General features: G+C 43.4%; 1 long non-coding RNA gene across 2 annotated transcripts in view; it reads left to right on the top strand.

The window, feature by feature from the left end:
* The window catches only part of LOC118015235, a 90,038-nt gene extending 65,494 nt beyond the window's left edge, over nucleotides 1-24,544 (top strand). The window contains exon 3 of one of the 2 annotated variants that reach the window (XR_004680588.1): nucleotides 24,153-24,544. This is a non-coding gene — a long non-coding RNA (uncharacterized LOC118015235). Of the gene's footprint in view, nucleotides 1-3,769; nucleotides 3,820-24,152 lie in introns of those variants that run through there. The other variant, XR_004680589.1, reaches the window with a different exon arrangement.
* The last annotated feature ends 923 nt before the right edge of the window (nucleotides 24,545-25,467 follow it).

Raw genomic sequence — 25,467 nt, 5'->3', positions numbered from 1 at the left:
GCACTGTTGGTGGGAATGCAAGCTGGTGCAGCCACTCTGGAAAACTGTATGGAGGTTCCTCAAAAAGTTGAAAATAGAGCTACCATATGATCCAGCAATTGCACTACTGGGTATTTACCCCAAAGATACAAAAGTAGGGATCCGAAGGGGTACGTGCACCCCGATGTTTATAGCAGCAATGTGCACAATAGCCAAACTGTGGAAAGAGCCAAGATGTCCATCGACAGATGAATGGATAAAGAAGAAGTGGTATATATATACAATGGAATATTATGCAGCCATCAAAAGGAATGAGATCTTGCCATTTGCAACGACGTGGATGGAATTGGAGGGTATTATGTTGAGTGAAATAAGTCAAACAGAGAAAGACATGTATCATATGACCTCACTGATATGAGGAATTCTTAATCTCAGGAAACAAACTGAGGGTTGTTGGAGTGGGGGGTGGGGTGGGAGGGATAGGGTGACTGGGTGATAGACACTGGGGAGGGTATGTGCTCTGGTAAGCGCTGTGAATTGTGCAAGACTGTTGAATCTCAGATCTGTACCTCTGAAACAAATAATGCAATATATGTTAAGAAAAAAAAAAAGAAGAAGAAGAAGGTAGCGGGAGGGGAAGAATGAAGCGGGGGAAATCGGAGGGGTAGACGAACCATGAGAGACGATGGACTCTGAAAAACAAACTGAGGGTTCTAGAGGGGAGGTGGGTGCGAGGATGGGTTAGCCTGGTGGTGGGTATTGAGGAGGGCACATTCTGCATGGAGCACTGGGTGTTATGCATAAACAATGAATCATGGAACACTTCATCTAAAGCTAATGATGTAATGTATGGGGATTAACATAAGAATAAAAAAATAAATAAATAAATGTTCCAATTTTGTGCTCCACGGCTCTATCACTTGCCAGAAGCGGCCGATGGAGGCCCCTCCCCCGCTGTCTATCCTCCCGAATATCGCCTCAGATTCACTTCTCCACACGTCCTACCTTCCAGAAAGTGGTCGCCTTTCTGTTCAGAGAGTTGTTGCTTTTCTTTTCTTCGATCTCCTGTTGAGTTTGTAGGTGTTCAGAATGGTTTGATCCCTATCCAGCTGAATTCCTGAGAGGAGACGAAATCCAGGTCTCCTACTCCTCTGCCATGTTGCTCGCAGCATTCCATATTGAAGTGTAATTAACATATGGTGTTCTGTGAGTTTCAGGTGTATGCTGTAATGATTCAGCACTTCCATACATCACCCAGTGCTTATCACGACAAATGCACTCCTTAATCCCCTTCACCTATTTCTCCCACACCCCACCCACCTCCCCTCTGCAACCACCTGGTTGTTCTCTGTAGTTGAGAGTCTTTGTTTTTCTTTGTCACTCATGCTAGAGGTTTGTCAATCAAAAGAAACCAGCTTTCTGGTTCATTGATTGGCTCATTGCTTTTTTGTTCTAAATTTTATAAATCCTGACCCTTTGTTATTTCCTTCCTTTTGCCTACTTTGAGTTTTTTTTTTTTTTAAGTTTCTTGGAGTGAGAACTTAGATTATTGATTTGAGATTTTTCCTCTTTACTAATGTAAACATTCACTGCTATAAATTTTCCTCTCAGTACTGCTCTGAGACCCATATATTTTTATATGTAGTATTTTCACTTTTATCCTATTCAAGGTATTTTATTCTCTTGAGACTTCCTTTTTCATCCACAGATTATTTAGAAGTGGGTTGCTTGGTTTTCAGTGTTTGAAAATTCAGTGTTTAAAATTTTCCTGTTACTTTACTTTTATTGATTTCTAGCTTGATTCTATTTCTGTCAGAAAACATAATTTGCATGACTTAAATTATTTAAATTTGTTGAATTTTGTTTTATAGCCCACAGTATGCTCTACCTTCATATATATTCTGTGGGCACATAAGAAAAATGTGATTCTGCTGGTGTTAGCTGGAATTTTGTATGCATGTCGATTGTATCCTGTTGGTTGATGGTATTGTTGACTTCTATATCTTTGCTAATTTTTGTGTAATCGTTCCATCAGTTGTTGAGAGAGTGGTGTTAAAATCTCCAATGATCATTTTGGATTTGTCTGTTTCACCTTTCAGTTCTATCGTCTTTGGCTTCATATATTTTTCATCTTTATTGTTTGGTGCACATACATTTAGGATTGTTATGTCTTCTTGGTGGACTTACCCTTTTATCATTGTATAAAGTCCCTCTCTGTCTCTGTTAACTCCTTGACTTTATGTAATGTTAATATAGCAACTTCTGCTCTTTTGTTGTTAATGTTTCCAGGGTATATCTTTTTCTATTCTTTTGGTTTCAACCTGTGTAAATCATTGTATTTAAAGTGATTTTGCATAGCAGCATATAGTTGAGTCATGTTTCTTTTTTAATCCACTCTCCTAATCTCTTTATTTTAATTGTTATATTTAGACATTTTACATTTAATGTAATTATTATTATGTTAAGTTTCAAGTTTGCCATTTTACTTTTTGTTTTCTGTTTGTTCTATTTATTTATTTATTTATTTGCTTCTTTTCTTTTTCTTGACCCTTTGTGGGTTTCTTGAACATTTTTTAGGGTTCTAGTTTTGATTTAGCTGTAATACTTTTGAGTCTGTATCTTTGTGTAGTTATTTCAATGTTTGCCTAGGTGTTACACTGTATATACATGATTTATCATAATCTGAGGGTGTCAACAGTTCACCAGTTTGGGTGAAATGTAGAAATCTTACCTGTCCTTATGTCCCTCTATCCTCCCTCCTTTATAATATAATCATCTTAGGTATTTCCTCTGTATACATTGAGAACTACATCAAGCAGTGTTACAATGTTTGCTCGAGACATCAAACATAATTTAGAAAACTCAAGAGGAGAAAGTCTGTTGTATTTGCTGACACTTTTGCTCTTTCTGTGTTTCTATCTTCTTCCAGGTGTTCCAAGAGTCCTTCTTTTACTATTTCCTTTCTGGAGAAAGGAATTTAGCCTTTCTAGAGAATTTCCTTGAGTCATTATTTACTTTTCAGTTCTAGAATTTGTTTGGCTCCTTTATATATCTTCTCTTTCTTGGCTGAAGTGTTCCATTTTTACATTTGTTTCAAGTGTGTTCACAGCTGCTCATTAAAGCATTTTTATAATGATTGCTGTAACATTCTTGTCAGATCATTCAAACATCATCTTCACCTCAGGGTTGGTATCTATTGATTGTATTGTTTTGCACTCAGTCTGAGATCTTCCTGGTTCTTGAAATGAAGTACCATTTTCAGTTGAAACCAGGATATTTTGGATAGTATGCCAGAAGAGTCTTCTAAGGATGTTATTTATTTCTTCTAGGTTAGCAAGTAGCCTCTGAAACTAGTGTGATGGGTGAAGTGTGGTAGTACCTCATTACTGCCAGAGGGGGTGGAACTGTGGTTTCTTCATTCAGACCCCATGGGCATCTGTGGATGAAGGAGGTGTTCCTTACTACTGCTGAGGGTGTGGGGATTCTGGCTCCCACTGGGCCTCTGCTGATACTACTTCATCTGAGAGCGGGAAGGACACCTCACTGCTGTTCCTTCATGGCCTTTCTGGACCCTCTATGGGTGGAGTAAGCCTCAGTAAGTCCTGACTCTTTTCTGGGTCTTCTCTGATGCCAACCCAGTGCAGAGGGGGAGGAACTTCTCATTACTGCTGAGTGGAGTGGAAGTCCAGCCTCCCCAAGTGGTCCCCATTGACACCTCAGAGGAGGGGAGGGGGCTTAGAGAGAGGGGCTCACTGCTGAGTCCTGAGGAAAGTCTTGGCTCTCCCCTCAGCTGTCTGACATGACCCCAGCAGGGGAGCTGCATGCCTGGTTCTAACCCTGCAAGAGTGGAGTCTGTGCTCTCTCTGTGGCCTTTGTTGGTGGGGTTGAGAGTAGGTTCAACAGGTTTTTTTTTCCTGTGGTGTTTGACGAGAGTAGAGAAATCATTGTCTGCAAGTGTGTTACCTTGTTAGGTGACCCCTTTTCAGATCCTTTGGCTAAAAAGAGCAGGTTTTTCATGGGCCTGCTTTTTTATTTCTTCCTTTTTTTGCCTGTGCCTATTGGCATTCTGGGTTACCAGCTTCTCCAGTATCCAGCCCAGGCTATGTGAGGCAGACAAACAGGCAAACCAAAAAACCAGGGACTGCATCACTGTATTGTTCCTCGGTCATGAGGTTCCTGGCTTGTTCATTTGTCCATCTTCTTCTTTCTACTGTTTGGTCTCCTTTTGTTTGTTTTATGTACAGCATCCAGGGTTCTTAGTTATACTTAGTGGGTGGGATAGGATAAAGTACCTCTCTCCCACTTCCCCGGGGGCAGAAGTTCTGGCCTTTCCTGATCATTAAAAGTGGACTCCAGATTAAAACTCAACCTGATATCCATTTTTAGCCTTTGTATCAAGTAACCTGACATGGGAAGGGGTATGAGATCATGTGATCTGCACTTTCATTTCTCCTGGTCCTTTGTTGCCATTGTGTGTGTGTGTGTTTGTGTGTGTGTGTGTGTGTTACTGGAGATCATAATCTTCCCTGTCCTAAAATGAGAAGAAATTTCCTCTCTCCTCTTTGTCTAGGTCCAGCCTCTCTGGGCTCGGGGAGGCGGGGATTCTATTTTGCAACTGACCATATGATGGTGGTGAAGAGACATTCCTGGTCTGGTCTGTCTCTTGACCTGCTCTCAGTAATTTCTGCAAAGCTGGTGGTCTCTGAGGGGGAGTGTGTATGCTTTCCTAGGGGATAGGCTTTACCCTGGCCATCTCAGAGGGCACGGGATCCCCTCTGACCAAAAATACTGCCCTTCTCACTTATAAGGTTGCCAGATTCGGCAAACAGAAATACATGACACCCAGGTAAGTTGGAATTTCAGATAAATGACTAGTGTTGTTTTTTTTTTTTGTTTGTTTGTTTTTTAGTATAAGTGTGTCCTTTGTGATATTTGAGATGCTTCCAGTAAAAAATTATTTGTTTACCTGAAATTCAAGTTTAACTGCATGTTCTGTATTTTATCGGGCAGCCAAACCAGCAAGGACAGTTGCTCCTGCCCTTTCTCTCTCCCTCTGTAGCCTGGAGAGGAGAGTGGGATGCTTGAAGGTTGCTATAGAGCAGGTCCTTCAACCCCTTCCCAAGCCCTGGGAGAAAAGTCTGACTCTAATTGTTTACAGTCCTCTTTAGAATGTGGGTAATTAGGGCTTCCTTGTTCTCAGCTCCAAGCCTTAATTCCTAGGAAATAAGAAAAGTCTTATTCAGCATCCCATTCTAGAGAGAAGGATTACACATGTTATAATCAAATGGTAAACTAAATGCAATCACATTCCAAAATATATAATCCAAGTCATGAATGTGGACACAGAGGAGGAGAAAACATCAGGGAAGACTGGGTGTCTTTCCTCATGAGAAGATGAGGTGATTGAACTAGAAGCCATCTGAGTGATACAAGGTATTATGGGGGTTATTTTCCAGGGCTTCAGAGTTTTGCCTAAGAACCCACGCTGAGGACTATCATAAAAAGAGTAGCTAACATTTACGATTATGGACAGACACTGCTTTTACTTGTTTTAACCTTACATCACCCCTGGGGTAGATACAATTAGCTTCATCCCCATTTTATGAATTAAGAAACTAAGGAATTGAGAGATAAAGCAAATTGGCCCAGATCACATGGATGGCAAGTGCCGCATGCGGTCTGAGGGCCCATTTCAGTGTGAAGTGCACACGCACATCCAATGAGTATCATCACCTTGTGTGGGGGGAAGGGCTGGAGAGCCACTGTGGAGGTGTCTTCAAAGACAATTCTGAGAGGTCAAAGACTTGGTAATTTGTTGTTCCCTCACCCCAAAAGAGGAAGGGAACAGGGTTCCCCAACCTAAGCCAATTAGGAGGATCACCAGGTCAACACAGCAATATGGAACAGTCTGCAAGAGCAGGGATTGTCTCGATGCTGGGCAAACGTGTAGGGTGGCCCCACAGGGTGGGCTGGGGGTGCTCAAGCCCCACCCCCGAGTCTTCCCACCAGAAAGAGCTGGGACTTGCTCGTCTGCTGTAACAGGACACTTAGCAACCAAGATGTCCTCCAATACCCAAGCTAAAAAGAAAAAAGATAGTTTTTGCCTCTTTCCTCTTATCTTTCCTTCCTCCTGGACACTGGAGGAGCCCAGAGGGGAGATGAAGTGGAGGAAAATGTGGAGCGGGGAGGGAGGTAGAACTAGCCATGTTCCTTCCCCCTGCTTCCCCCTGCAGTTCCCAAGCTGAGGAGTGAGAAGATGCCCAGAGTCTAGGCAGTAAAGTACGCTTAGATTTCCCTATTCCTGAAAATGCAACAGTTGTAAACCAAGTAACCAGTAAACAAAACCTGTTACTGCACCCTATCAAATTACCTTGCTCGGGACACTGGTGAGCTGTTCGAGATGCCCGTGAGCTGTTTGAGATGCCCAGCATCTCCCCTTCCTTGTGACCAGGATGAGGGGGTTGCCTCCAGTCTTCTCTCTGCTTCCTCCCCAGTTCATGTTTTAGAGAGAAGATAAACCAGTTCAGTGTAGCCCAGAAATCTGCCTCCCAGAGCTTTAAGTTATGCATCCTCTGGGAACATGGCTTCCTTTAAAATTTAAACATGACTGTCTGAGGCCCCACAGGATGCAGTTGGTCTTGGCCCCTGGATTTCTGAGATCCCGTAGTCGTGAAGTACAGGGGCTCACACATCCCCGCTCACCTCTCTCACTTCCGGCTCCCCTGGGTATTGTGGGGGGGCCTGGGCACCCACCTGCCTCCCGGAATGCAGGCCCTCTTTCCCTTCATTGGGCCAGGCTAGCTTCTGCTTCTTACTCTCTCTCTTTTAGCGTGCCCTGTGCACTGCTTTCAGGAAGCTACTAGTTATAAGATGCTTTCAGGAACGGCTTTGGGGTACAGTTTATCATCAGAGGGCACAGAACAGCACCAGGGTCCTCTAGCTCCTCATGACCCCTCCTGCTGCCACGTTGTTGGGGTCTCTAATGCTCCCACTCTACTCTTCTCCCATTCCTTAGCTTCCCAGGCTGAGGTGTCCTCCCATTGGGATATAAAGCACACCTTCTCTCTCTTTGCCTCCCCTTCTTCTCATCTGGACTCAGCTTAGGGCGCCTGACTTCCTCCACCAAAAGGACACATCAAGGTGTTCTCACAGACAATAGCACCATTTCATCTCAAAGTGAATGATGCCATCCCTTGAAGGGAGAAGCTGCAGTGGTTTCTGTCTGTCCCTTCCCTCGGCCCCAGCACATCATGGGAGCCCAAAGAGGATAGTAATAATGACAGCAATAGCTCCAGAGCCATGAATTCCAGAATTGGAGTCACTGAAACTCCTGATGTCTTGCAAATTGACTTTACGAGGAGAAGGCAGCTGGTTGCATATCTTGAAACAGCTACAGATCGCATCAGTTTTCTTGAGTTTTGAGTTCCTTTGAACTCACGTGTGCACAGATGAGGTGGCCTCCTGCCGTGTCTCATTAGCCTGGGCTCACTCTCCACACAACATTCTTTTTATAGCACATCCTTGTTTCCCAGGCACCGTCATGTGTATCTCCAGGCACGCTTCTCAGGGCAACCCTGTGAGATGCATTATCTGCAACCACTTGACGTCGAAGACAACCGAGGCAGAGAGCATGAAGTCTGTAATTGGCTGGTCCCGTTGACAGAGTTCAGATTTTCTGTCTTCAAATCCCACTGCACCTTTATGCAAATAAAGATCATTTATACACAGGGTAAGATAGGAGAGGACATGGTTCTTCGGGACCTGTGGTGATGATCTACTAAAGTCTTTATCGAATAGAGAACATTCAGCAAGAGCCTTGAGAGAGAGCTATGCAACATATCAATTATCTCAGATGGGGACACATGTCACATACAATTTGGGAGACCTATCCTGTAGCCAAGTATTTGTAAAACATTCTTGTATTGTCTGCGGATGCATTTATATGCTCGAAAGGCATTTATAAGAATAATACTTTTCAACTGGGATATGGGAGGTAATGATTACTGAGTGCCAACATCTCTATTTTTTTTTTTTACCTAATCTGCAAAATAATTAATGACATTTTACAGACAAGGAAACTTAGAGAATGAGAGCTTATGTGATTTTAAAAAGTGAAATATCCATGCATAATTGCAGCGGCAAACATTTATTGAGCATGTAATCTGTTCCAGACACTTTACATTTTATATCCTCGCAGTAATTGCCACCAGGATTGTCCAAGGGAGGCACCATGATTGGTGGAGCTTGAGGGGACCCATCAGTAATGCAAAGCAGCGAGGGTCCGCTAAAATCCTGATGGATGTTGCATTGGAGAACAAGGCTTAGGGGGTGACAACATTGGGCTTCTTCATGTTCTTGCCTCCCAGTTAGTCCTTGGAGAAGCCCACTCGGTGGGCATGTGGGGCTTGCAGGGGAGCTGCGTGGATGATGATGTCCTTTCACTTATCCTGGTGAGATAAGGACCAAAAAGGGATGGGACCTGCGGTACTTGGGACTTCTGATAGGTTAGCGCCACTCGAACAAAATCTGTATAGCAACAGATGTTCTTCACCCCCCTCCTCCACCCCCCACCCCTGGGTAACTCGCTGTCCCTCTGACGGCAGGGAAGGAAGGAGGAGGGAGCGGGAGCCAGGAATCTTTAGGGTCCTCTCTTCCTCCTAAAAACCTGAGGTGAAGAGAAAGGACTTTCCCCTGTCTACCCAACATGGGCCCATTTTAGTGTTTAGGAAACAGAGGAGGACATAGGTGAAGTAAGTTGCCTAAGGTCACAATTCTTCATTGGTGTGGCTCTGGAGCCAGCTTCTTTATGACACCGGCTACTTCTGTTGAGCTCACTCCCAGCTTCCCCCGCCCGGGGACCTTCCCCTGTAGCCTCTTCCCTGTCTTGGGAACTAAGACCTGGAGTCCATTAGCTGCTAAAGCCTTTGAAAGGATCCGGGTGCAACTCTGTCCAGGGAATTTGACGCAGTTGCCCCCACCTGCTTAACTTGTACGTTGTCCTATTTTCCCTGATTTTTGACTCCCAACTGCTAGCAGTGATCCGAGCCATTCTCCAGACTTCACTACTGCTGTCCACTCACTCCCCATCTTTGCGACTCAGGCCTTTCCAAACTTCCTGTCGGTCCAGTGTTTCAGATTGTCCTTCCAGGTGTCACTGATAACCATGCTGGTCCCCACCTATAGACAACACCCAGATAGCGCAAGACCCTTGCTGTGAGGTCTCACCCCTTTGCAGCCTCCAGGAAGGGATGGTTTGGGAGGGGTAGAAAAAGGGCACTGGGTTACCTGATGTGTCTGATCCCGAGACCCAGGACTTAGGGAGGATATGAGCAGCGTGAGAGAGAAGTAGCACCAGGCTCCCTGAGAACAGGTGACTCGGGGGTCTGTACCCCTGCCTTCATGGCTCAGGCAAGAAGAGGGGTGGCAGAAATAACCCTTTTTGCTGTCGAGAGGCAGGGGTTGAGGTGACCTACAGCTGTGGGCTGCGGGGTTCCTTTGTCCTCAGGGGGGCCCAGGCATAGCTGGGAGGGCCCAGGTGTAGCTGGCTAAAGAAGTCTTGATGCTGGAGGTAAGGGAAGAGAGGAGTGTCTTACGTGGGCCAGTGCCTGGGGACCTCCCAGTAGAGACTAGTGTGGTCAAGTGACCATGAGAACACGTCCCACCAGCTCACAAAATGTGGGGAAATGGGGCACAAGCTTCACCTCTCAGTGTACATAAAATCCGGGGGAATAGACTGGGAAAATCCCTAAATTGTCTGAGACAAAGTTTCTGACACTACCTAGAATGGGAGTTTGAAATAGTTAGGCAAAAGATAACAAATTAAAGAATTAAGCTATGGTAAAAGAAAACAAAATAAGGACTTCTTGGAGAGGGGGTGGGGATTGACCCAGAAGCGGTTCAAAGAACTTTCTGGGGGTGATAGATGTTCTCTGCATCTTGAGAGGGGTGTGCATTACATGAGGGTCTGTATTGATCAAAACCTATCAAACTATATGCTTAAGATTGGAGTATTTCATTGACTGCAAATTAGGCTTCCATTAAAAAATTCAAGAGATGGGGTGCCTGGGTGGCTCAGTAGGTTAAGCGACTGTCTTCGGCTCAGGTCATGATCCCAGGGTCCTGGGATCGAGCCCCATGTCAGACTCCCTGCTCAACAGGGGGTCTGCTTCTCCTCCTGCCCCTGCTCGTGCTTTCTCTCACTCACTCTCCCCCTTTTAAATAAATAAATAAAATCTTTAGAAAAAATTCATGAGATTAAAAAAAAAATTAAGGTCACATTTCTTATGTGCCGTAGTGCATGACATTCTGAGAGTTTGGTGATTTACTGAGGTCACACGCGTGGAACCACTTTTATGTGACCCTAGAGTCCATGTTCTCCCAGTTGAGAAAAGGGAGGCATGCTGGTGGGAGCCCAGCTCTGCCACTTCCTGCTCTGTGACCTTGGGCAAACCCTGTGAAGGATCATTGCCTCAGTTTCCTTATCATGGCATGTGGGTAGGAATAGCTCCTACTTCGGAGGGTGCTTTACTATCTGTGAACTCAGAACAGGGCCAACACTCGTCAGCGTGGTTGACTACTCCTTCACAATAGGCTGAGGCATCTCAAGCAGCCGTGGGAAGCGGAGCCCCCCTCCCCAACCCGTGCTCTCAGTGGGCCATGGGTCCCAGGCAAGCCCAGGTTAGCACATGAACCTACAGCTGCTCAGCTCAGTGGGAGCTCCAGCTGTAAGGTTCTGAAGACTGTTTAGTAGGCAGGGGTGTTTGGTGGCAGAACTTCCTCCCCACCAATCAGCAGTGATGTAGTGAAACTTTGGGAAAGTAAAGTGGTGTTGGGAGAAGCGTATAACCTTTAAAAGCCTGAGTAAAGTCCACAGACGTTACGAACATTCTCAGGGAAGATGGAAAAGGAATGTTATAGTGGCTGCAGGCTTTTTCAAGTTAGATCAAGAATCCTAATATGCTTTCCCTGAGCCTCTCCTTTGAGCTTTCTCTCAAGGTATGAAGTACGGCAATGGCAGATATGTATTCCCCTTTGGGGAATAAATGCAGGTAGCATTCGAGTAATGTTAAAGTAATGTTCCTTCAACACGTTTATTGAGGGCCTGCTATTTCCTAGACATAGTTCTAGGAGCTCAGGAGGATGCACAGAGAATAGAAATTCCTTGGGGAATTTAAAGTATGGAAGAGGATGCAGCTGTATACGCAAATCAGTGCAGTATCGGGGAATAAAATGTAGGCTGCGTTAGAGATGTGAGCAAAATGCCATGAGAATCTAGTTGGGGGCATGGAAATCTGCACAGGGACATGAAGGAAGTTTCTTGGAGTTGGCCTCTGAGGGGAGGGTGGAAGGCTGCACGACAGGTAAAGGTTGCAGTAGAGGATGATAGAGACATGGGGCCAGGGGAGACTGAATTCTTCCTGTCAAGCATCCCATGGCCTCCTTTGCATTTCCGAGAGAGGTATGTATAAGGAACAAGAATAGGAGTCAGAACCCTTTTACTAAGAGTCACACAGTGTGCAACACCCAATACAGAGATCTCTCTCAAAGGCTGAACTGGGAGTATGCAGCTAAAGCTCAAAGCAACAATGGGGCTTTGCATTTCGCTCTCCCTCATCACCTATCCCACTCCACCACCGTATGCAATTCTAGGCACCTGCACACTCAGGTTATTTGTGGAGAGAGACTGATGGTATTCAGATGAACTTGGGTCCAAGTTACTCATCTAACCACATGGAATCTGGAAGAGGGAGACAAAGAAGAGCAGGCCTGTCCTGAGAGACCAGGGCCTGCCACCATCTGCTGATCATGAGGATGCAGGACCTTAGTGATGACACCTCCTAGTGAGCATAGCCTGGCCAATGTCTCGATTGTTGGCCAAGGAGATGGCCATGTTCTGGGAAAAGTTGGGCTGAGACTCACTCTTTCTACCCTGAAGGAGCAGGAAGGAAATGCTTCCTTCCCTCCAGTGAACAATAAGGGAGAACGGCATCCTCCCCTAGGAGAAGAGCAGGTGTTTTATCGTAGATGTGTGAAAGCGTGGGTAGTGTTTGGAGACATGTGGGTGTCCTGTTACCAGAGGATAGGTAATGCATTGGGGTGGTGGTGGGAGATGCAGGTTGATCTGGAGAGCAAGATCTTTCCTGGCTCATCACCTCTTCTCTGTGGTTCAAACGCTCTTTGAAACATACTTCTTTCACTCATATTTTACACATGTCATGAGCCCCGTTGTACAAGTAAGAACACTGAAGCTCAGAGAGGTTAAGAGAATTATCCCAAGCCACACAGTTGCAATTGGTTGAAACTAGCCATAGGATTGTATTTTTCCTGATCCCATGTTCTTTCATACATAGTGCCTCAAAGCCAGCACAAGATCATCTGTGAATTCTCAGGGACTAAAACACAGAGTGTAAAAATGTATCCACGTACCTACTCACACATATTGACAGGCATGGAGCCTGAATAGGAATACTAATCATTAACTTCCTGGGTCTTTCTTAGATTATGCCCATTGTCCCAGCATGCCTTCTGGTTCATCGTGTATCCTGGGTTTTTGATTTTTAAGAACTGTTATTAACAATAATTCCAATGAAATCATCAGGGTGGGTTTTGTAGGGTTCCATTTTGTTTTTTTGGCTTTGTTTTTATTGTGTTGTTTTGGGAGGGAGAGAGCACGTGAGCGTGTGAGCGGGGGGTTGGGGGTAGCAGAGGGAGAGAGAGAATCTCCAATGGACTCCCCACTGAGTGTGGAGACCAACGCGGGGCTTGAACCCACGATCCCAAGATCATGACCTGAAATCAAGAGTTGGACGTTCAACCGACTGTGCCACCTGCCCAGGCACCCCTGTAGAGTTCCATTTTGTACTCCTAGCTTCTACCACGATCCCATCTTTGCGGTGAATGGAGTTCTCTCTTCGCATGGTTAAATCTGAAAGCCAGTCAGCTGTAATCCGCCCTTCTTGACCCTTTCCAGAAGCAACTTAGCAAAAACAATCAACTGAGGTCTGCCTCAAGGGGTTCCTTTGGTCATGGGGGATAGTGGGAGCAAATCTTTGAACCTGTGTACCTTCCGACCACTTAATGCAGTAGCCAGCTGGGCCGGGTGCTGTGGCCAGTGCAATGCCCAGCACTGTCATGGTGCGGAAAGCATGGGGAAGCTAGAATACAAGAAATATCTACATGACGTAGAGGCTACAGTCCTTCATAGAGAACACGAACAGCCATCTGAATGCCTTCACTGCACTGGTTCTGCCATTTATTGTAGGGTATACGGCTACAGTTATTTTATTGCTTTATGTTTGGTGAAACTTGGTTATTTGTTTTAGAATAAACTTTTGATTCCAGCAATAATCCCCAAAACTAATATTCAAGGAAAATTTAAATATGATCTTAACTTTTCCTAAGAGACTCGATAATAAACACATCCTTTGTCAACATTTACCACCTACCAGAGGGCTGAGAATAAAATAATTGACCATACAACATCCGGACTTTAACGGATATGCTGAAAAAGCTCCATCATCTATTTCAGAATGTGGTGATTACCTTCAGGAGATGGTGACTCCCCCCCCACGTAGCTGCAGAAGGTACAATTACTCTGGAAAGCATGACCTTTCATTTAGAGCAAATGATTTTTCTAATTTAATTTTACTCATTTGATCCTATATTTTCTTGTGAATGTGTGAAAAGGGAAAAATAACTGCTAAGTTTCTGCCTCTACCAAAAGAACTGTGTAAACTCCGAAATGATATCATAAAGAAAGGCAATTAATTTCTGTAATTCAGTTCTTCATCCAAACATAAAACAAAGCAAAGCTTTGGAAGCTCATTTCTTCAAAGATGGAACACCTAATATTATTATGGATGCTATTTTAAATTCAGTGAAAATTCAACACTGGAGCTAAAACTTTTCTTTTTTTGTGGTGATATTATGGCATTTTAGTGAAACACAGTTCTGTGGTACTTATAATGTTATTACATTAAAAAACAACAACAACTATGAAGCCAAAATATACTTGGGATTGGTTGCAGTGTTACATAATTAAAAATGTTATTCAAATAGTGAGTAGAATTATCAACATCTAATATATGTGCTTTCCTTCATTGCTGCTTCACCTTGATCCACTTTAAAAACCTTTGAAGCTCTGATGAACCGCTTTCTAAACAAACCCGAGTCTTGGCATACTTTAGAACTTTTATTATATGCAAATCCTCTGCACCGTGGTATCGTTTGTTAAAAAATACCTTGGAAATCTTAATTCCAAATACTGAAAACCTTAAGTGTTCGAAGCTTCCAAGCAAACTGCAGTGACTGAAAACAGAGCTTGCAAATAGGAACGTGTTAAAATGCATCCTTACAAAAGCAAGGGGAGGACTGAAAGCTCAGTGGAGCTCAAAGGATGCACCGTATTTAACTTTGAAATGTTAGAATTGTTCATTGGGAGAGGAAAAAAAAATCTTTTGATGTAACTCCTATTTTTAATTGGATAAATTAATATCCTGTATTAAATAGAATAAGATAGAAAAAAGCCTTTAATTTTGTAGTTCTAAATTTAGCAAAATATTCAGAGAATCAAAATAGAAATAACTTATTTGACAGAGTTTGTCTTATAAGAATATATACATTGTTGAAAAGCATTCTGCTTGGGGGAAGACTGGCTCTACTGGTAACAATATTATGCCAACATTTTTACATATTTCAGTATAAAAATGGAATGGAGAGTATTTTTCATTCAGCAGAATTTACTCTGAGCTTGCTGGGGTATCTCTTTGCCTGTATATAGTGAGAGAGGTTTCTCAATTAAAATGAAAATGGTCTCCAGAAAAGAGTCAGTTTTTGGGACTTGTAACCACGAATGTATTTTCCATACACTGTATCTCTGAAAAAGATTTTGGGCAACTTTATGAACAAACAAATAAGACTTAAAAACATGTTCTTCAGAAAATACCAGTGATGCTGTATTAAAGTCACAAATGCATCTGATTAAAGAATGTGCATGTGTACTAAAAGAAATTCCTCTTTTTTAAAAAAAATATTTATTTATTTAGGAAAGAGAGCACAAGTGGGGGGAGGGGCAGAAGGAGAGGGAGAGAATTTCAAGCAGACTCCGTGCCAAGCGCAGAGCCCAACCATGGGGCTCCATTCTATGATCCTGAGATCATGATCTGAGGTGAAATCACGAGTTGGCTGCTTAACTGACTGAGCCACCCAGGTGCCCCAAAATTCTTATTTTTAATACTTAGATAATATGAAGAGACTGTAAGTATTTCTCTTAAAACACATGGACATTTGATGTTTAAATTTTTTAGAAAGACTTTTGTTTCTGAAAATAGTGGGTTTTTTTTAAGATTTATTTATTTATTTATTTGGCAGAGAGAGACACAGCAAGAGAGGGAACACAAGCAGGGGGAGTGGGAGAGGGAGAAGCAGGCTTCCCACGGAGCAGGGAGCCCAATGCGGGGCTTGATCCCAGGACCCTGGGATTATGACCTGAGCCGAAGGCAGATGCTAAATGACTGAGCCACCCAGGCACCCCTGAAAATAGTTTTGCTATAAAACTCTTTCATAGGTCTACCAATATAAAATCTCTTTCTTCATACCTATATACATGTATTTATGCATACATACATATATGTGTGCATACTTATGTATGTGGTATATATGCATAAGTCCATATATATGTATGTGTACATATGTGTATATATATCAGTGTGCCTATGTAATGAACTGTGTATAGCCTGATACCCAGGGTAAGGAATCACAAATGCTGATGGTGTGTGGTTGTTATTGCTCTAAGACTATTGCATATCGTGTGATAAAGCAAATGAGTCAATAAGTGATATACCAATACTATCTTTTCTGATAAAGGCTTGGTATCCAAGATCTATAAAGAACTTCTCAAACTCAAAACCCCAAAAAAACAAATAAGTCAAAAAATGGGCAGAAGACATGAACAGACACTTCTCCAAAGAAGACATACAAATGGCTAACAGACATATGAATAAATGTTCATCATCATTAGCCATCAGGGAAATTCAAATCAAATCAAAACCACATTGAGATACCACCTTATACCAGTTAGAATGGCAAAAATTGACAAGGCAAGAAACAACAAATGTTGGAGAGGTTGTGGAGAAAGGGGAACCCTCTTCCACTGTTGGTGGGAATGCAAGTTGGTACAGCCACTTTGGAAAACAGTGTGGAGGTGCCTCAAAAATTTAAAAATAGAGCTACCCTATGAGCCAGCCATTGTACTCCTGGGTATTTACCCCAAAGACAGAGATGTAGTGAAAAGAAGGGCCATATGCACCCCAATGTTCAGAGCAGCAATGTCCGCAATAGCCAAACTGTGGAAAGAGCCGAGATGCCCTTCAACAGATGAATAGATAAAGAAGATGTGGTCCATATATACAATGGAATATTACTCAGCCATCAGAAAGGATGAATACCCAACTTTTACATCAGCATGGATGGGACTGGAGGAGATTATGCTAAGTGAAATAAGTCAAGCAGAGAAAGTCAATTATCATATGGTTTTACTTATTTGTGGAACATAATGGATAGAATGGAGGACATTAGGAGAAGGAAGGGAAAAATGAAGGGGGGGCAATTGGAGGGAGAGATGAACCATGAGAGACTATGGACTCTGAGAAACAGAGTGTTAGAGGGGAGGGGGGTGGGGGGATGGGTTAGCCCAGTGATGGGTATTAAGGAGGGCACGTACTGCATGGAACACTGGGTGTTATACAAAAACAATGGATCGTGGATCACTACATCAAAAACGAATTATGTATTGTATGGTGACTAACATAATAAAATAAAATTAAAAAAAAAAGAAAATCTGGATTCTCAGCATGTAAGAAAAGAAGTACTAATATAAATTAAGGGATTTAAGTAAAAACCTGAAGCTCGGAATTTAAACTAAAACCATCAGTCTGTATTTACAATGCATTTTTAAAAAAATATTCCCTAACCCAGTCCTCTGTAAAGGCATGGAAATAGTCACCTGTCCAGGGTCAATGAGCATTCCTAGTGCCCAGATTGTGGTTTCCAAATATGATTTCTTGTTAAAAGGAAGCAGAGCTTCTTGAAAATGTTCAAGATCAGCCTGAAGTATATTTCAAATGAGCAGACAAGGAAGTCATCCAATTATTAGAATAATATCTAAAGGACAGAGGACCCAACCTGCAGTGGTTCCCGCTGACCAAAGGGGGAATTTGAGCAACAGTAGAGAACATCAGGGGAACAAGACATCCAGTATGTTTAAGTCCTTGAGTTTACAGTGACACAAAACAAAAACCTTACCAGGTGACCTGTTGGTAGGTGCCAGTGAATTGACTCGTTTGAGAAATGTGCAAGGAAGAGAATCAAGCACTTATTCTGCCTTTTCTCTCTGACTGTATCAATGAATTACCCAATAGTTGATGAAGGGAAGTTTCTCTGTATGAGGTTGTTTCAGTTAGTATGTGAAGAACAATGATAAAATAGAGGATCACCATGTTTCAAATGGTAATGGATCTAGGCACTGAACATTGGTGCCTGCTAATATCATAAAACGGGCCATCAGACATTGTGTCCACTTACAGTGGAACACAACAACACCTGTGAAGCATTCTTGCCAAAACCAATAGATCTGAACCCAATCAAGCGTTCAGATCCAAATATAATTTACAGAAAACACAGAGGACAGAGGAAAAAGTTAATGGACATCATGGTGATGGAGCCATCAAAATCTAGACTGTAAGAATTTCTAGAGGTTAAATGATCTGTTTGTTCAACAATAACTTTCCAGGGTAGAGGTGAGAGATGGAGGATAAATGTATAAGCCCTTAAGAGATATATTAATCAATTGAGATATATAGGACACTATTTGTATACTGATTAAACATGTAAATTGCTTACATATTATATATATACATGCACATATATTTTATATCTATATATACAAGTGCATATATATGTCCGTATTTATGTGTATATGTACATAATTATATATGTGCATACAGTTGGAAGTGACTGTATTTGATGATATTAAGGAATGCTGCTAGGTTTTTGGTATGATGATAGTAGTGTTAAATTTTTAAAAATTCAGTCATTATTGAAATACATTCTAAAATACTTATAGATAAAATGGGAAAAAGGCATTTATTCATATACTTTAAGGCATCATTTCTGACAGTAACAAAAAACACATGAAGCCAGAAAAGTCGTGGAAAAAAAATCACGATTCTAAGTTTTTCAGACAAGTTAGTACTTGGATTTCTAGAAAATTCTGGCACTTGATTTGTTTTTTTATATTGGATTCTTCTTCTTCTTCTTTCTTCTTCTTTCTTCTTCTTCTTTCTTCTTTCTTCTACTTCTTCTTTCTTCTTCTTCTCCTTCTCTTTCTCCTTCCCCTCCTCCTCCTCCTCCTTCTTCTTCTCCTTCTTCTTCTTCTTTTTAAGTAGGCTTCACACCCAACGTGGAGCCCAGTCCAGGTCTTGAACTCAGGATCCTGCAATCAAGACCTGAGCTGAGATCAAGAGTCAGATGCTTAACCAACTGAGCCACCCAGGCACCTGTGGATCATTCTTTTATAGGAAAGATGAGGAATGTGGAAATGCTGAGTGACAATCCAGTTAACAGTCATTTGAATCTGAATTTTCAAGCCTCAGTTTCTGCTTCTGTAAAGGAAGGGGCTTCTCTAATTCACTGGCTTCCCTGTGCTGACATTCCTTGACTCTAGGCCAAAGACTTGTCACCAGTAGATTTTAGTAACAAAGCATAATGTTTGCATGGTATGTTTTACTTTCTCAAACAAAACAAAACACAAAACAAACCAAAATATTATGTTCATTAATTGTCATGACTCTTAGGAATTATGTGGAGAAAGTCAGGGACATTAGTCCCTTTCCATGGATGTAGAATCTGAGCCTACTGTTCAGACTTGCCCCAAATTAAACAAGCTGACCCAGCTTTCCTGATGGGGAGATGCTCACAGTGAACCACCCCAAACAGTGCTGAATCTCCCGCCTCACCTTAGATCCCAAACTCTACATCTAATTGAGGGAGATAACTCACTAAGACCTTTCTTGGTCTGTTCTAATCTTGCTTTTCCCCATAGGATCCCTGTGAAGAAGGAAATAGTCTAACAAAGAAGAAGATAGGAAGGAAGGAGGGAAGGAAAGGATGCGGAGGATGGAAGAAGAAGATAGGAAGGAGACATTTATAGATACTGCACTTTTTCAAATATTGGGAAAGACCTGTGACTTGGGCATTGCTAACCCTACTTTATGGATGAGGGGGTAAAGTTCAAGGGCAAGTTGCCCAGAGTCCATCCAGCTCTCAGACAGCAGAATCGGAATTTGAACCCAAACAAATACCCTCACTTCAAACTCAGGTCTATTCCTTCTTCCACTAGTTGTCTCCAGAGCTCTCAGCTCAGCCTGTCCCCAGTGTCCCCACAGCTGGCACCCACATGCTGAGATCATCTGTGTGTGGTCTTTACACCCTCTGGAATTGGCATTCTGCTTCCAGTGTCCCTTCCATTGCTCCTTGGAAACAGCAAGTTCTGTTTTTAGCAAAAGATCTGTCAAAGGCATCATGTGTCTGGGCTGACAGCAGAGAGAACTTCTGTTGGCTTCCATCTGGGAACCAAGCAGTTACAGATGGGAAGACTTGCTGCAACCTTGAAGATTAAAATAAGAAGACTTTTGCTTGCAAGGTTAATGATTAAAAAGAAAGAGAGAAAGCCAGGGCTGCCAGGCAGTGCCATACGTCATGGCCATTTAAGAGGTGGGCTGAGCTGGGTTAATGGGCTCTGCACCTGCTCCCACCTTACTGCCCCCCCCACTCCTTCCCCTCCATGTCCATGAGACACAGGGACTTCCATTTATAAATTGCCTCATCACATTATTAAAGCTGCATATTTGGAGGAAAACACTACTTAGCTGCATGATAGCAAGCCATCCCTTTCCCCAGAAGACCTGGGTGGAATATAAACATTGTTTAGACATAATATAAAATTACAAAGTGTGTTCAATGGTTTAAACATTTCACAGTTGCAAAATCTGAGATGGAGCAAATTTAGATGATGGATACGGCGTCACTCCACTAGCGGGTGAGTGACATTTCAGCTTGTTTCAGCACAAAAAGCCCTGAACTTCTGATCAAACGCTTGAACTTCCATGGTAGCTTGGACAACAGTTATCAGCATTATGACTGGCGAGCAAAGTATTCTCTCTGGATCTCAGTTTTTAAATCTATAAAGAGGGCATAATGTGACCAGCCTCCTTTAGCTGGCAGAGTTATTTAAATGATAAACAAATGCAGACTTCTGGTTTCCAGTTAGGTATGGGAGCAGCTTGGAAACTGTCTCTCATGTTCACACAAAGAAAGATGAGCAAATTGAAAATCAGCTCTTAGATCCATCAGAGACCTGAGGTCATAGGGCAGACTGTCGCCCCCAAGTTGAAAAGACGGCCAGGTGGCTACCTAGAGTTACAGCTTACTGGAGTAGAATGTCCACAGCAGAAACTTCACAGAACCCCATACTGGTACTAGGTGGGGTAGGAAACTTAATCTGTAATTGAGGAAGTTTTAGAGGCTCGGTGTGGACAAGTCTGAGCTGTAAAATCCCCAGGGCAGCCCTGGTCTTAGAAAAGGCTCTCCCACTTTTGGGAATTTTACCTCCAGGAGCCCTGTCAGGGTCTCATAGTGAATATTGGAGGAAAACCCCCTGAAGCTTCAGGCAGGGGAAAGGGATAAGTAACCATGTTGAAAGACAACAGGGCATTTGTTCTTCTTTACAAGGCCTGCCTCAAGGGAAACTAGTGAAGCAGAGCCTGACCTGCTGGGGAGTTTGCTAGACCCTGACTGATCTGGAGGAATGGAAGCACCAACTCCAGCACCCTCTAAACTTTCTGTGCCTCCTAAGAGGGGGAATCAAAATACCACAAAACTGAGAAACATGGTGAAGGTCACAGCCTAAGGACACAGGCTCACTAAAGGACTGGGACCCAATCTTAGATCTATAGATGCTTCCTTTTTTTAAAGATTTTATTGATTTATCTGACAGAGAGAGGGCATGAGCGGGGGGGAGAGGCAGAGGGAGAAATAGGCTGCCCACTGAGCAGGGAGCCCAATGTGGGACTCAATCCCAGGACCCTGAGATCATGGCCTGAGCCTAAGGCAGACGCTTAACTAACTGAGCCACCCAGGCACCCCTAGAATGCTTTCCTACTCCTCACACCTCATCACCACATCAGGAGGGCTCTTGCAGAATATCAGGGGAAGGAGACCATGCATGTGGGGATAAATTGGGATTATGAAGTGCATATAGGGGCGCCTAGGTGGCTCAGTTGGTTTAGAGGCTGCCTTCAGCTCAGGTCATGATCTCAGGCTCCTGGGATTGAGCCCCATTTCGGGCTCCCTGCTCAGCAGAGAGTCTGCTTCTCCCTCTCCTCTGTGCTCTCTCCCCCTCTCTCTCGCTCTTTCAAATAAATAAATAAATAAAATCTTTAAAAAAAAAGTGCATATAAATAAAAATATCAAAGTTTTTCATTCAACATTGTATTAGGATTCTACATAGAAAGAGAACCATGTATATATATGAGTGTGTAATAAACATGAGTTTATTTATGTATTATAAATATATAAAAATATACATATATACATAAATTACAAGGATATATGAGGAATCGGCTCATAGCATTATGGAGGGTGAGAAGTCCAAAATCTATGGAACCTATGTTCCAGTTCAAGTCCAAAGGCCAGAGGCTGCTGTAGAGCCAGAAAGAACTGATGTCCCAGTTCAAAGGCCATTAGAAAGAACTGATGTCCCAGTTCAAAGGCCATTAGAAGCTTTCCCTCTTGTTTGGGTCAGACTTTTGTTCTGTTCAGGACTTCAACTAATTGGATAAGACCAACCCACATTAGGGAGGACTCAGTCTACTGACTTAAATAAAAACACCCTCAGAGAAACACTCAGAATTATGTTTGACCAAATGTCCCGGAACAGAATGTTGCCTGAATTAACCCAAAGGTCACAATGCACCTTGCACAAAGAATCTATTCCTTATTCTATTTTCTATCTCAAAATATGCTCAGCACGTTGAATATTGTAAATGACCCATAGGTGTGGAGTGAGCCCAATGATGGCAAAATATTCCAAATTATGCAAGGCCAGCAACATCAAATACAACCTATTTGAGCAACACAAACTTCTCACCATTATTACTTTTGTATGGAAGATTAAAATCTCAAAATTAAATTTCCTCCCACTTAAAAGTTGAAGTGTAATGAAACTAAAAGGCCACAATTATTCCCTTCTCGATCTCGTATTTGCTTTTGTGTCTAAGCTGGATGGGGGTGATTATCGTGCCTGTCTCACAGGGGCAGTTCTGGGGAATAAACATCAGCTGACTTTGTGCAATGTTCAGCTTGGCGCCTCTCGAGAGCCTGCCTAGTGAATGGCTGGGACCATGATAGCTGTACCTTCAGGAAACAAGTGAGGCTTGAATCCAGGTGGTCTAGCAACAAGTAGGGATCTAGTTCAAGGATAGGACTCTGGATCCCAGGGAAGGAATTCCGGGTACCCAGTGGCGAGGGCTAGTTGGCATGATTTCCCATATAGGAACAGAGACCAAGATGGCGTGACTTTGGTCCAGGTGCTAGGACTAGGCTTGATGGTCACAAAGGGGTGTGTGTGTGTATGGAGTACTCAATTCTGTCTCTAGCAGTGCGATTGGTGGGGGAATCAGGGTGGACCTGAAAATACAGGTGGGTAGGTGGTGAGCCTTGAGAAAAAGGAAGCCAGCTGGAACCAGGAGTCAGTCAAGTCCTGGAAGGATCTTACTCTTGTCTTCCCACTGAAGAATGAGCTGTTTGTTTCAGACAGCAAGGTGGCAAAGCTTAGCTGTGAATTTCAGGCTTCAGGGTGACTACATGGTTTAACCTTCCACAAACAACCCAAAGCAATGTTGCAGCTCAGTGTACATCCCCTTCAAGACCAAAGAATCTCTGCATCAGAGAGGGAGGGGCCCACAAGCCTCTTACAAGTTGCAATTGTAAAAGCAAATACATCAGCAACAGAAGATGGTGCTCCAGGGAACACCTCAGTCCCTGAAGCTGGTTTGGCTGAGTTCTGCAAGCGTTCACATTTCAATAGGATCTGGGCTTTCCCTGGGCAAAGCGGGAATAGGGGCCAAGAAGGACTTTGGTGCCTCCAGACTTTCTTTGCCTTTTTAGATAATGCCTGCTCCTTCTCATCTCATGCTTATAAGAGGCTCAACACCTGGGTGCCTTTCTCCTCACACCAAGTGTTGGTTAGTTCATTGGCTTCTTTGTTTACTTACTAATTTACTCCAATACATATACCGCCTTCTCCGTGGAAACTTCCTTCTTTAAGCCGTCCAGTAGAAAATAATATCTCTCATTTTTGAGCCTGGAATGATATATTTACCCCTCATTTTAATACCCAATCACAGGGGCACCTGGGTAGCTCAGTCGTTAAACGTCTGCCTTCAGCTCAAGTCATGATCCTGGGGTCCTGGGATCGAGCCCCGCATCGGGCTCCCTGCTTGGCGGGAAGCCTGCTTCTCCCTCCCCCACTCCTCCTGCTTGTGTTCCCTCTCTTGCTGTGTCTCTCTCCATCAAATAAATCTTTAAAAAAAAAATACCCAATCACAGACCTGGACAGGGACATCTCAGGGAGGAAGTTCCATGCATATCCACCTGCCTCCCCACCAAGCCCGCACAAAGCCGTGTGTTAAATAAGCTGCTAAGACCACCAGTGGGGTCCTGTATCATCACCCTGGAAAAATGTGGGGGATTCGGTTTGTGCAACAGGTAGGCATGCTTGTGGACAGCCAGGCAGTGAGGTGCATCCACCTGCAGGTGAGGCTCTGAGTCATTCTAGAATAAAGTAAGTCCTCAATACCTCCCTCCCCAGTTGTCTCACCCTCTGTGTGAAGGGGAGAACCAGGAGGAGGCTAGCATGAGAATTATCCATTGCGTGCGTGCGCCTGACGTGGTGGGTACTCCACTGACGTTTGTGTCATGGGTGAGTGGATGGGTCTCTACTCTTCAAATTCCCAGAGTGCATATACTTCCCTGGATGTCCCAGGAGCCAATATTAAGTCGGCAAACCTGAGTTATCTTCCCAGGCAGATCCAAGCAACTCTTTTCCTTCTTTCCAGGGTCTCCTTCAAAGCATGCCCATCACAGTCCTTTTTGGAGGGAAGGAAGAGCAAAGGGAAGAAAAAAGAAGGCAAGCAATACTAGAAGGCAACCCAGAGAGTGAGACGAGCCTGTCCCTATGGGGGGCTTTCATGTATTGCATTCCTGTCTTGTTTCAAGCCCTCTGCTGACTTGCCAGCTATTGGTTGTGAACATGGGCAACCTCTTCCCTTGCCATGCCTCCCTGGACTCCGTTACCCCATCTGAATAAATGCACAGAACAACGCCTACCTACTCTTGTGATCATTACCCTAGAGAAGGTTAATAAACTACTTAGAATTGTATTTGTTTCGTGAATGGTAGGCACTCTGCTGCTGCTGATCTGATGGCAAAGAAATCTGAGACAGTCTGTGGCTCCCATCTCCTCTTTCCCCCGCCGGCAACACACACTGTTTACGTGTCTCCTTCTCCTCTCCCTCCTGCCTTGAAATGTCGGTTAAGTGCTAAGTCCCTTGACACATTTGAAAAAATGTGCCTTTTCTTCCGTTCATCCTCACTTAGTCCAGGCCTTACCCCTTCTCCAAGTCTTCCCTGAAACTCTTCTACCACACTGTCACATTTGTGCACTCCTTTTTCCATGGGAGTGGTTTTGAAACTGTCTTCTAAGGAGCCTGGATGTTACAGGGACATCTCATGGGTCACAGTGTCCTGACTGAGTCTAATTGTGGTAGTGGAATTCCTGTAGGATCTCCTTGTGGGGGAATGGAGAAGGAAAGATATTTTTTAAAGATTTATGTAAACACCTTGACATTTTATTCATTCATTCATTCATTCTTTAAATAGTGAGATTTATTTAGTCAGCTATCATTTTCCACTTGCCATATTGGCTGAGACCGAAGTTGGTGTTTCTGAGGAGGAAAACACGGATGGCTGGGACTGGGTGAGGAGAATTCTCACTGTGCGCCCCTTTGCACCTTTTAAATTTGTGTGCCATCTGCAAATGTTATCTAGTCAAAAAAATTCATAAAATTGAAACTTAAAAGTGTAGGTGGGTTGGGGTATGGGGAGACAGACCCTTTTGCTCTGATGAGAAGGAACGCCAACAGGAACATATGCATGTTGGACAACTGTGATTTGGGAACCGGCTGGGGAGAGTGAGCAAGAGAGACTTTGGGGCATGCAGAACACCTTTCACATCACCTCAGAGCTGTGGTGTTTCTCCTCTTCTGGGGGGAGGTCATGAGAATGAAGTTGGTTTAAGAGGAACCTAAGCTAAGCCACCTGGCATTGAAAACCGTGAGACTGAACGGGACCACCCATGGATAGTGAAGACCG

Source organism: Mirounga leonina, unplaced genomic scaffold (assembly GCF_011800145.1).
Source record: "Mirounga leonina isolate KUSES-001 unplaced genomic scaffold, KU_Mleo_1.0 Mir_165, whole genome shotgun sequence".
Classification (NCBI taxonomy): Eukaryota; Metazoa; Chordata; class Mammalia; order Carnivora; family Phocidae; genus Mirounga; species Mirounga leonina.
This window is presented reverse-complemented; position numbering and strand designations above follow the sequence as displayed.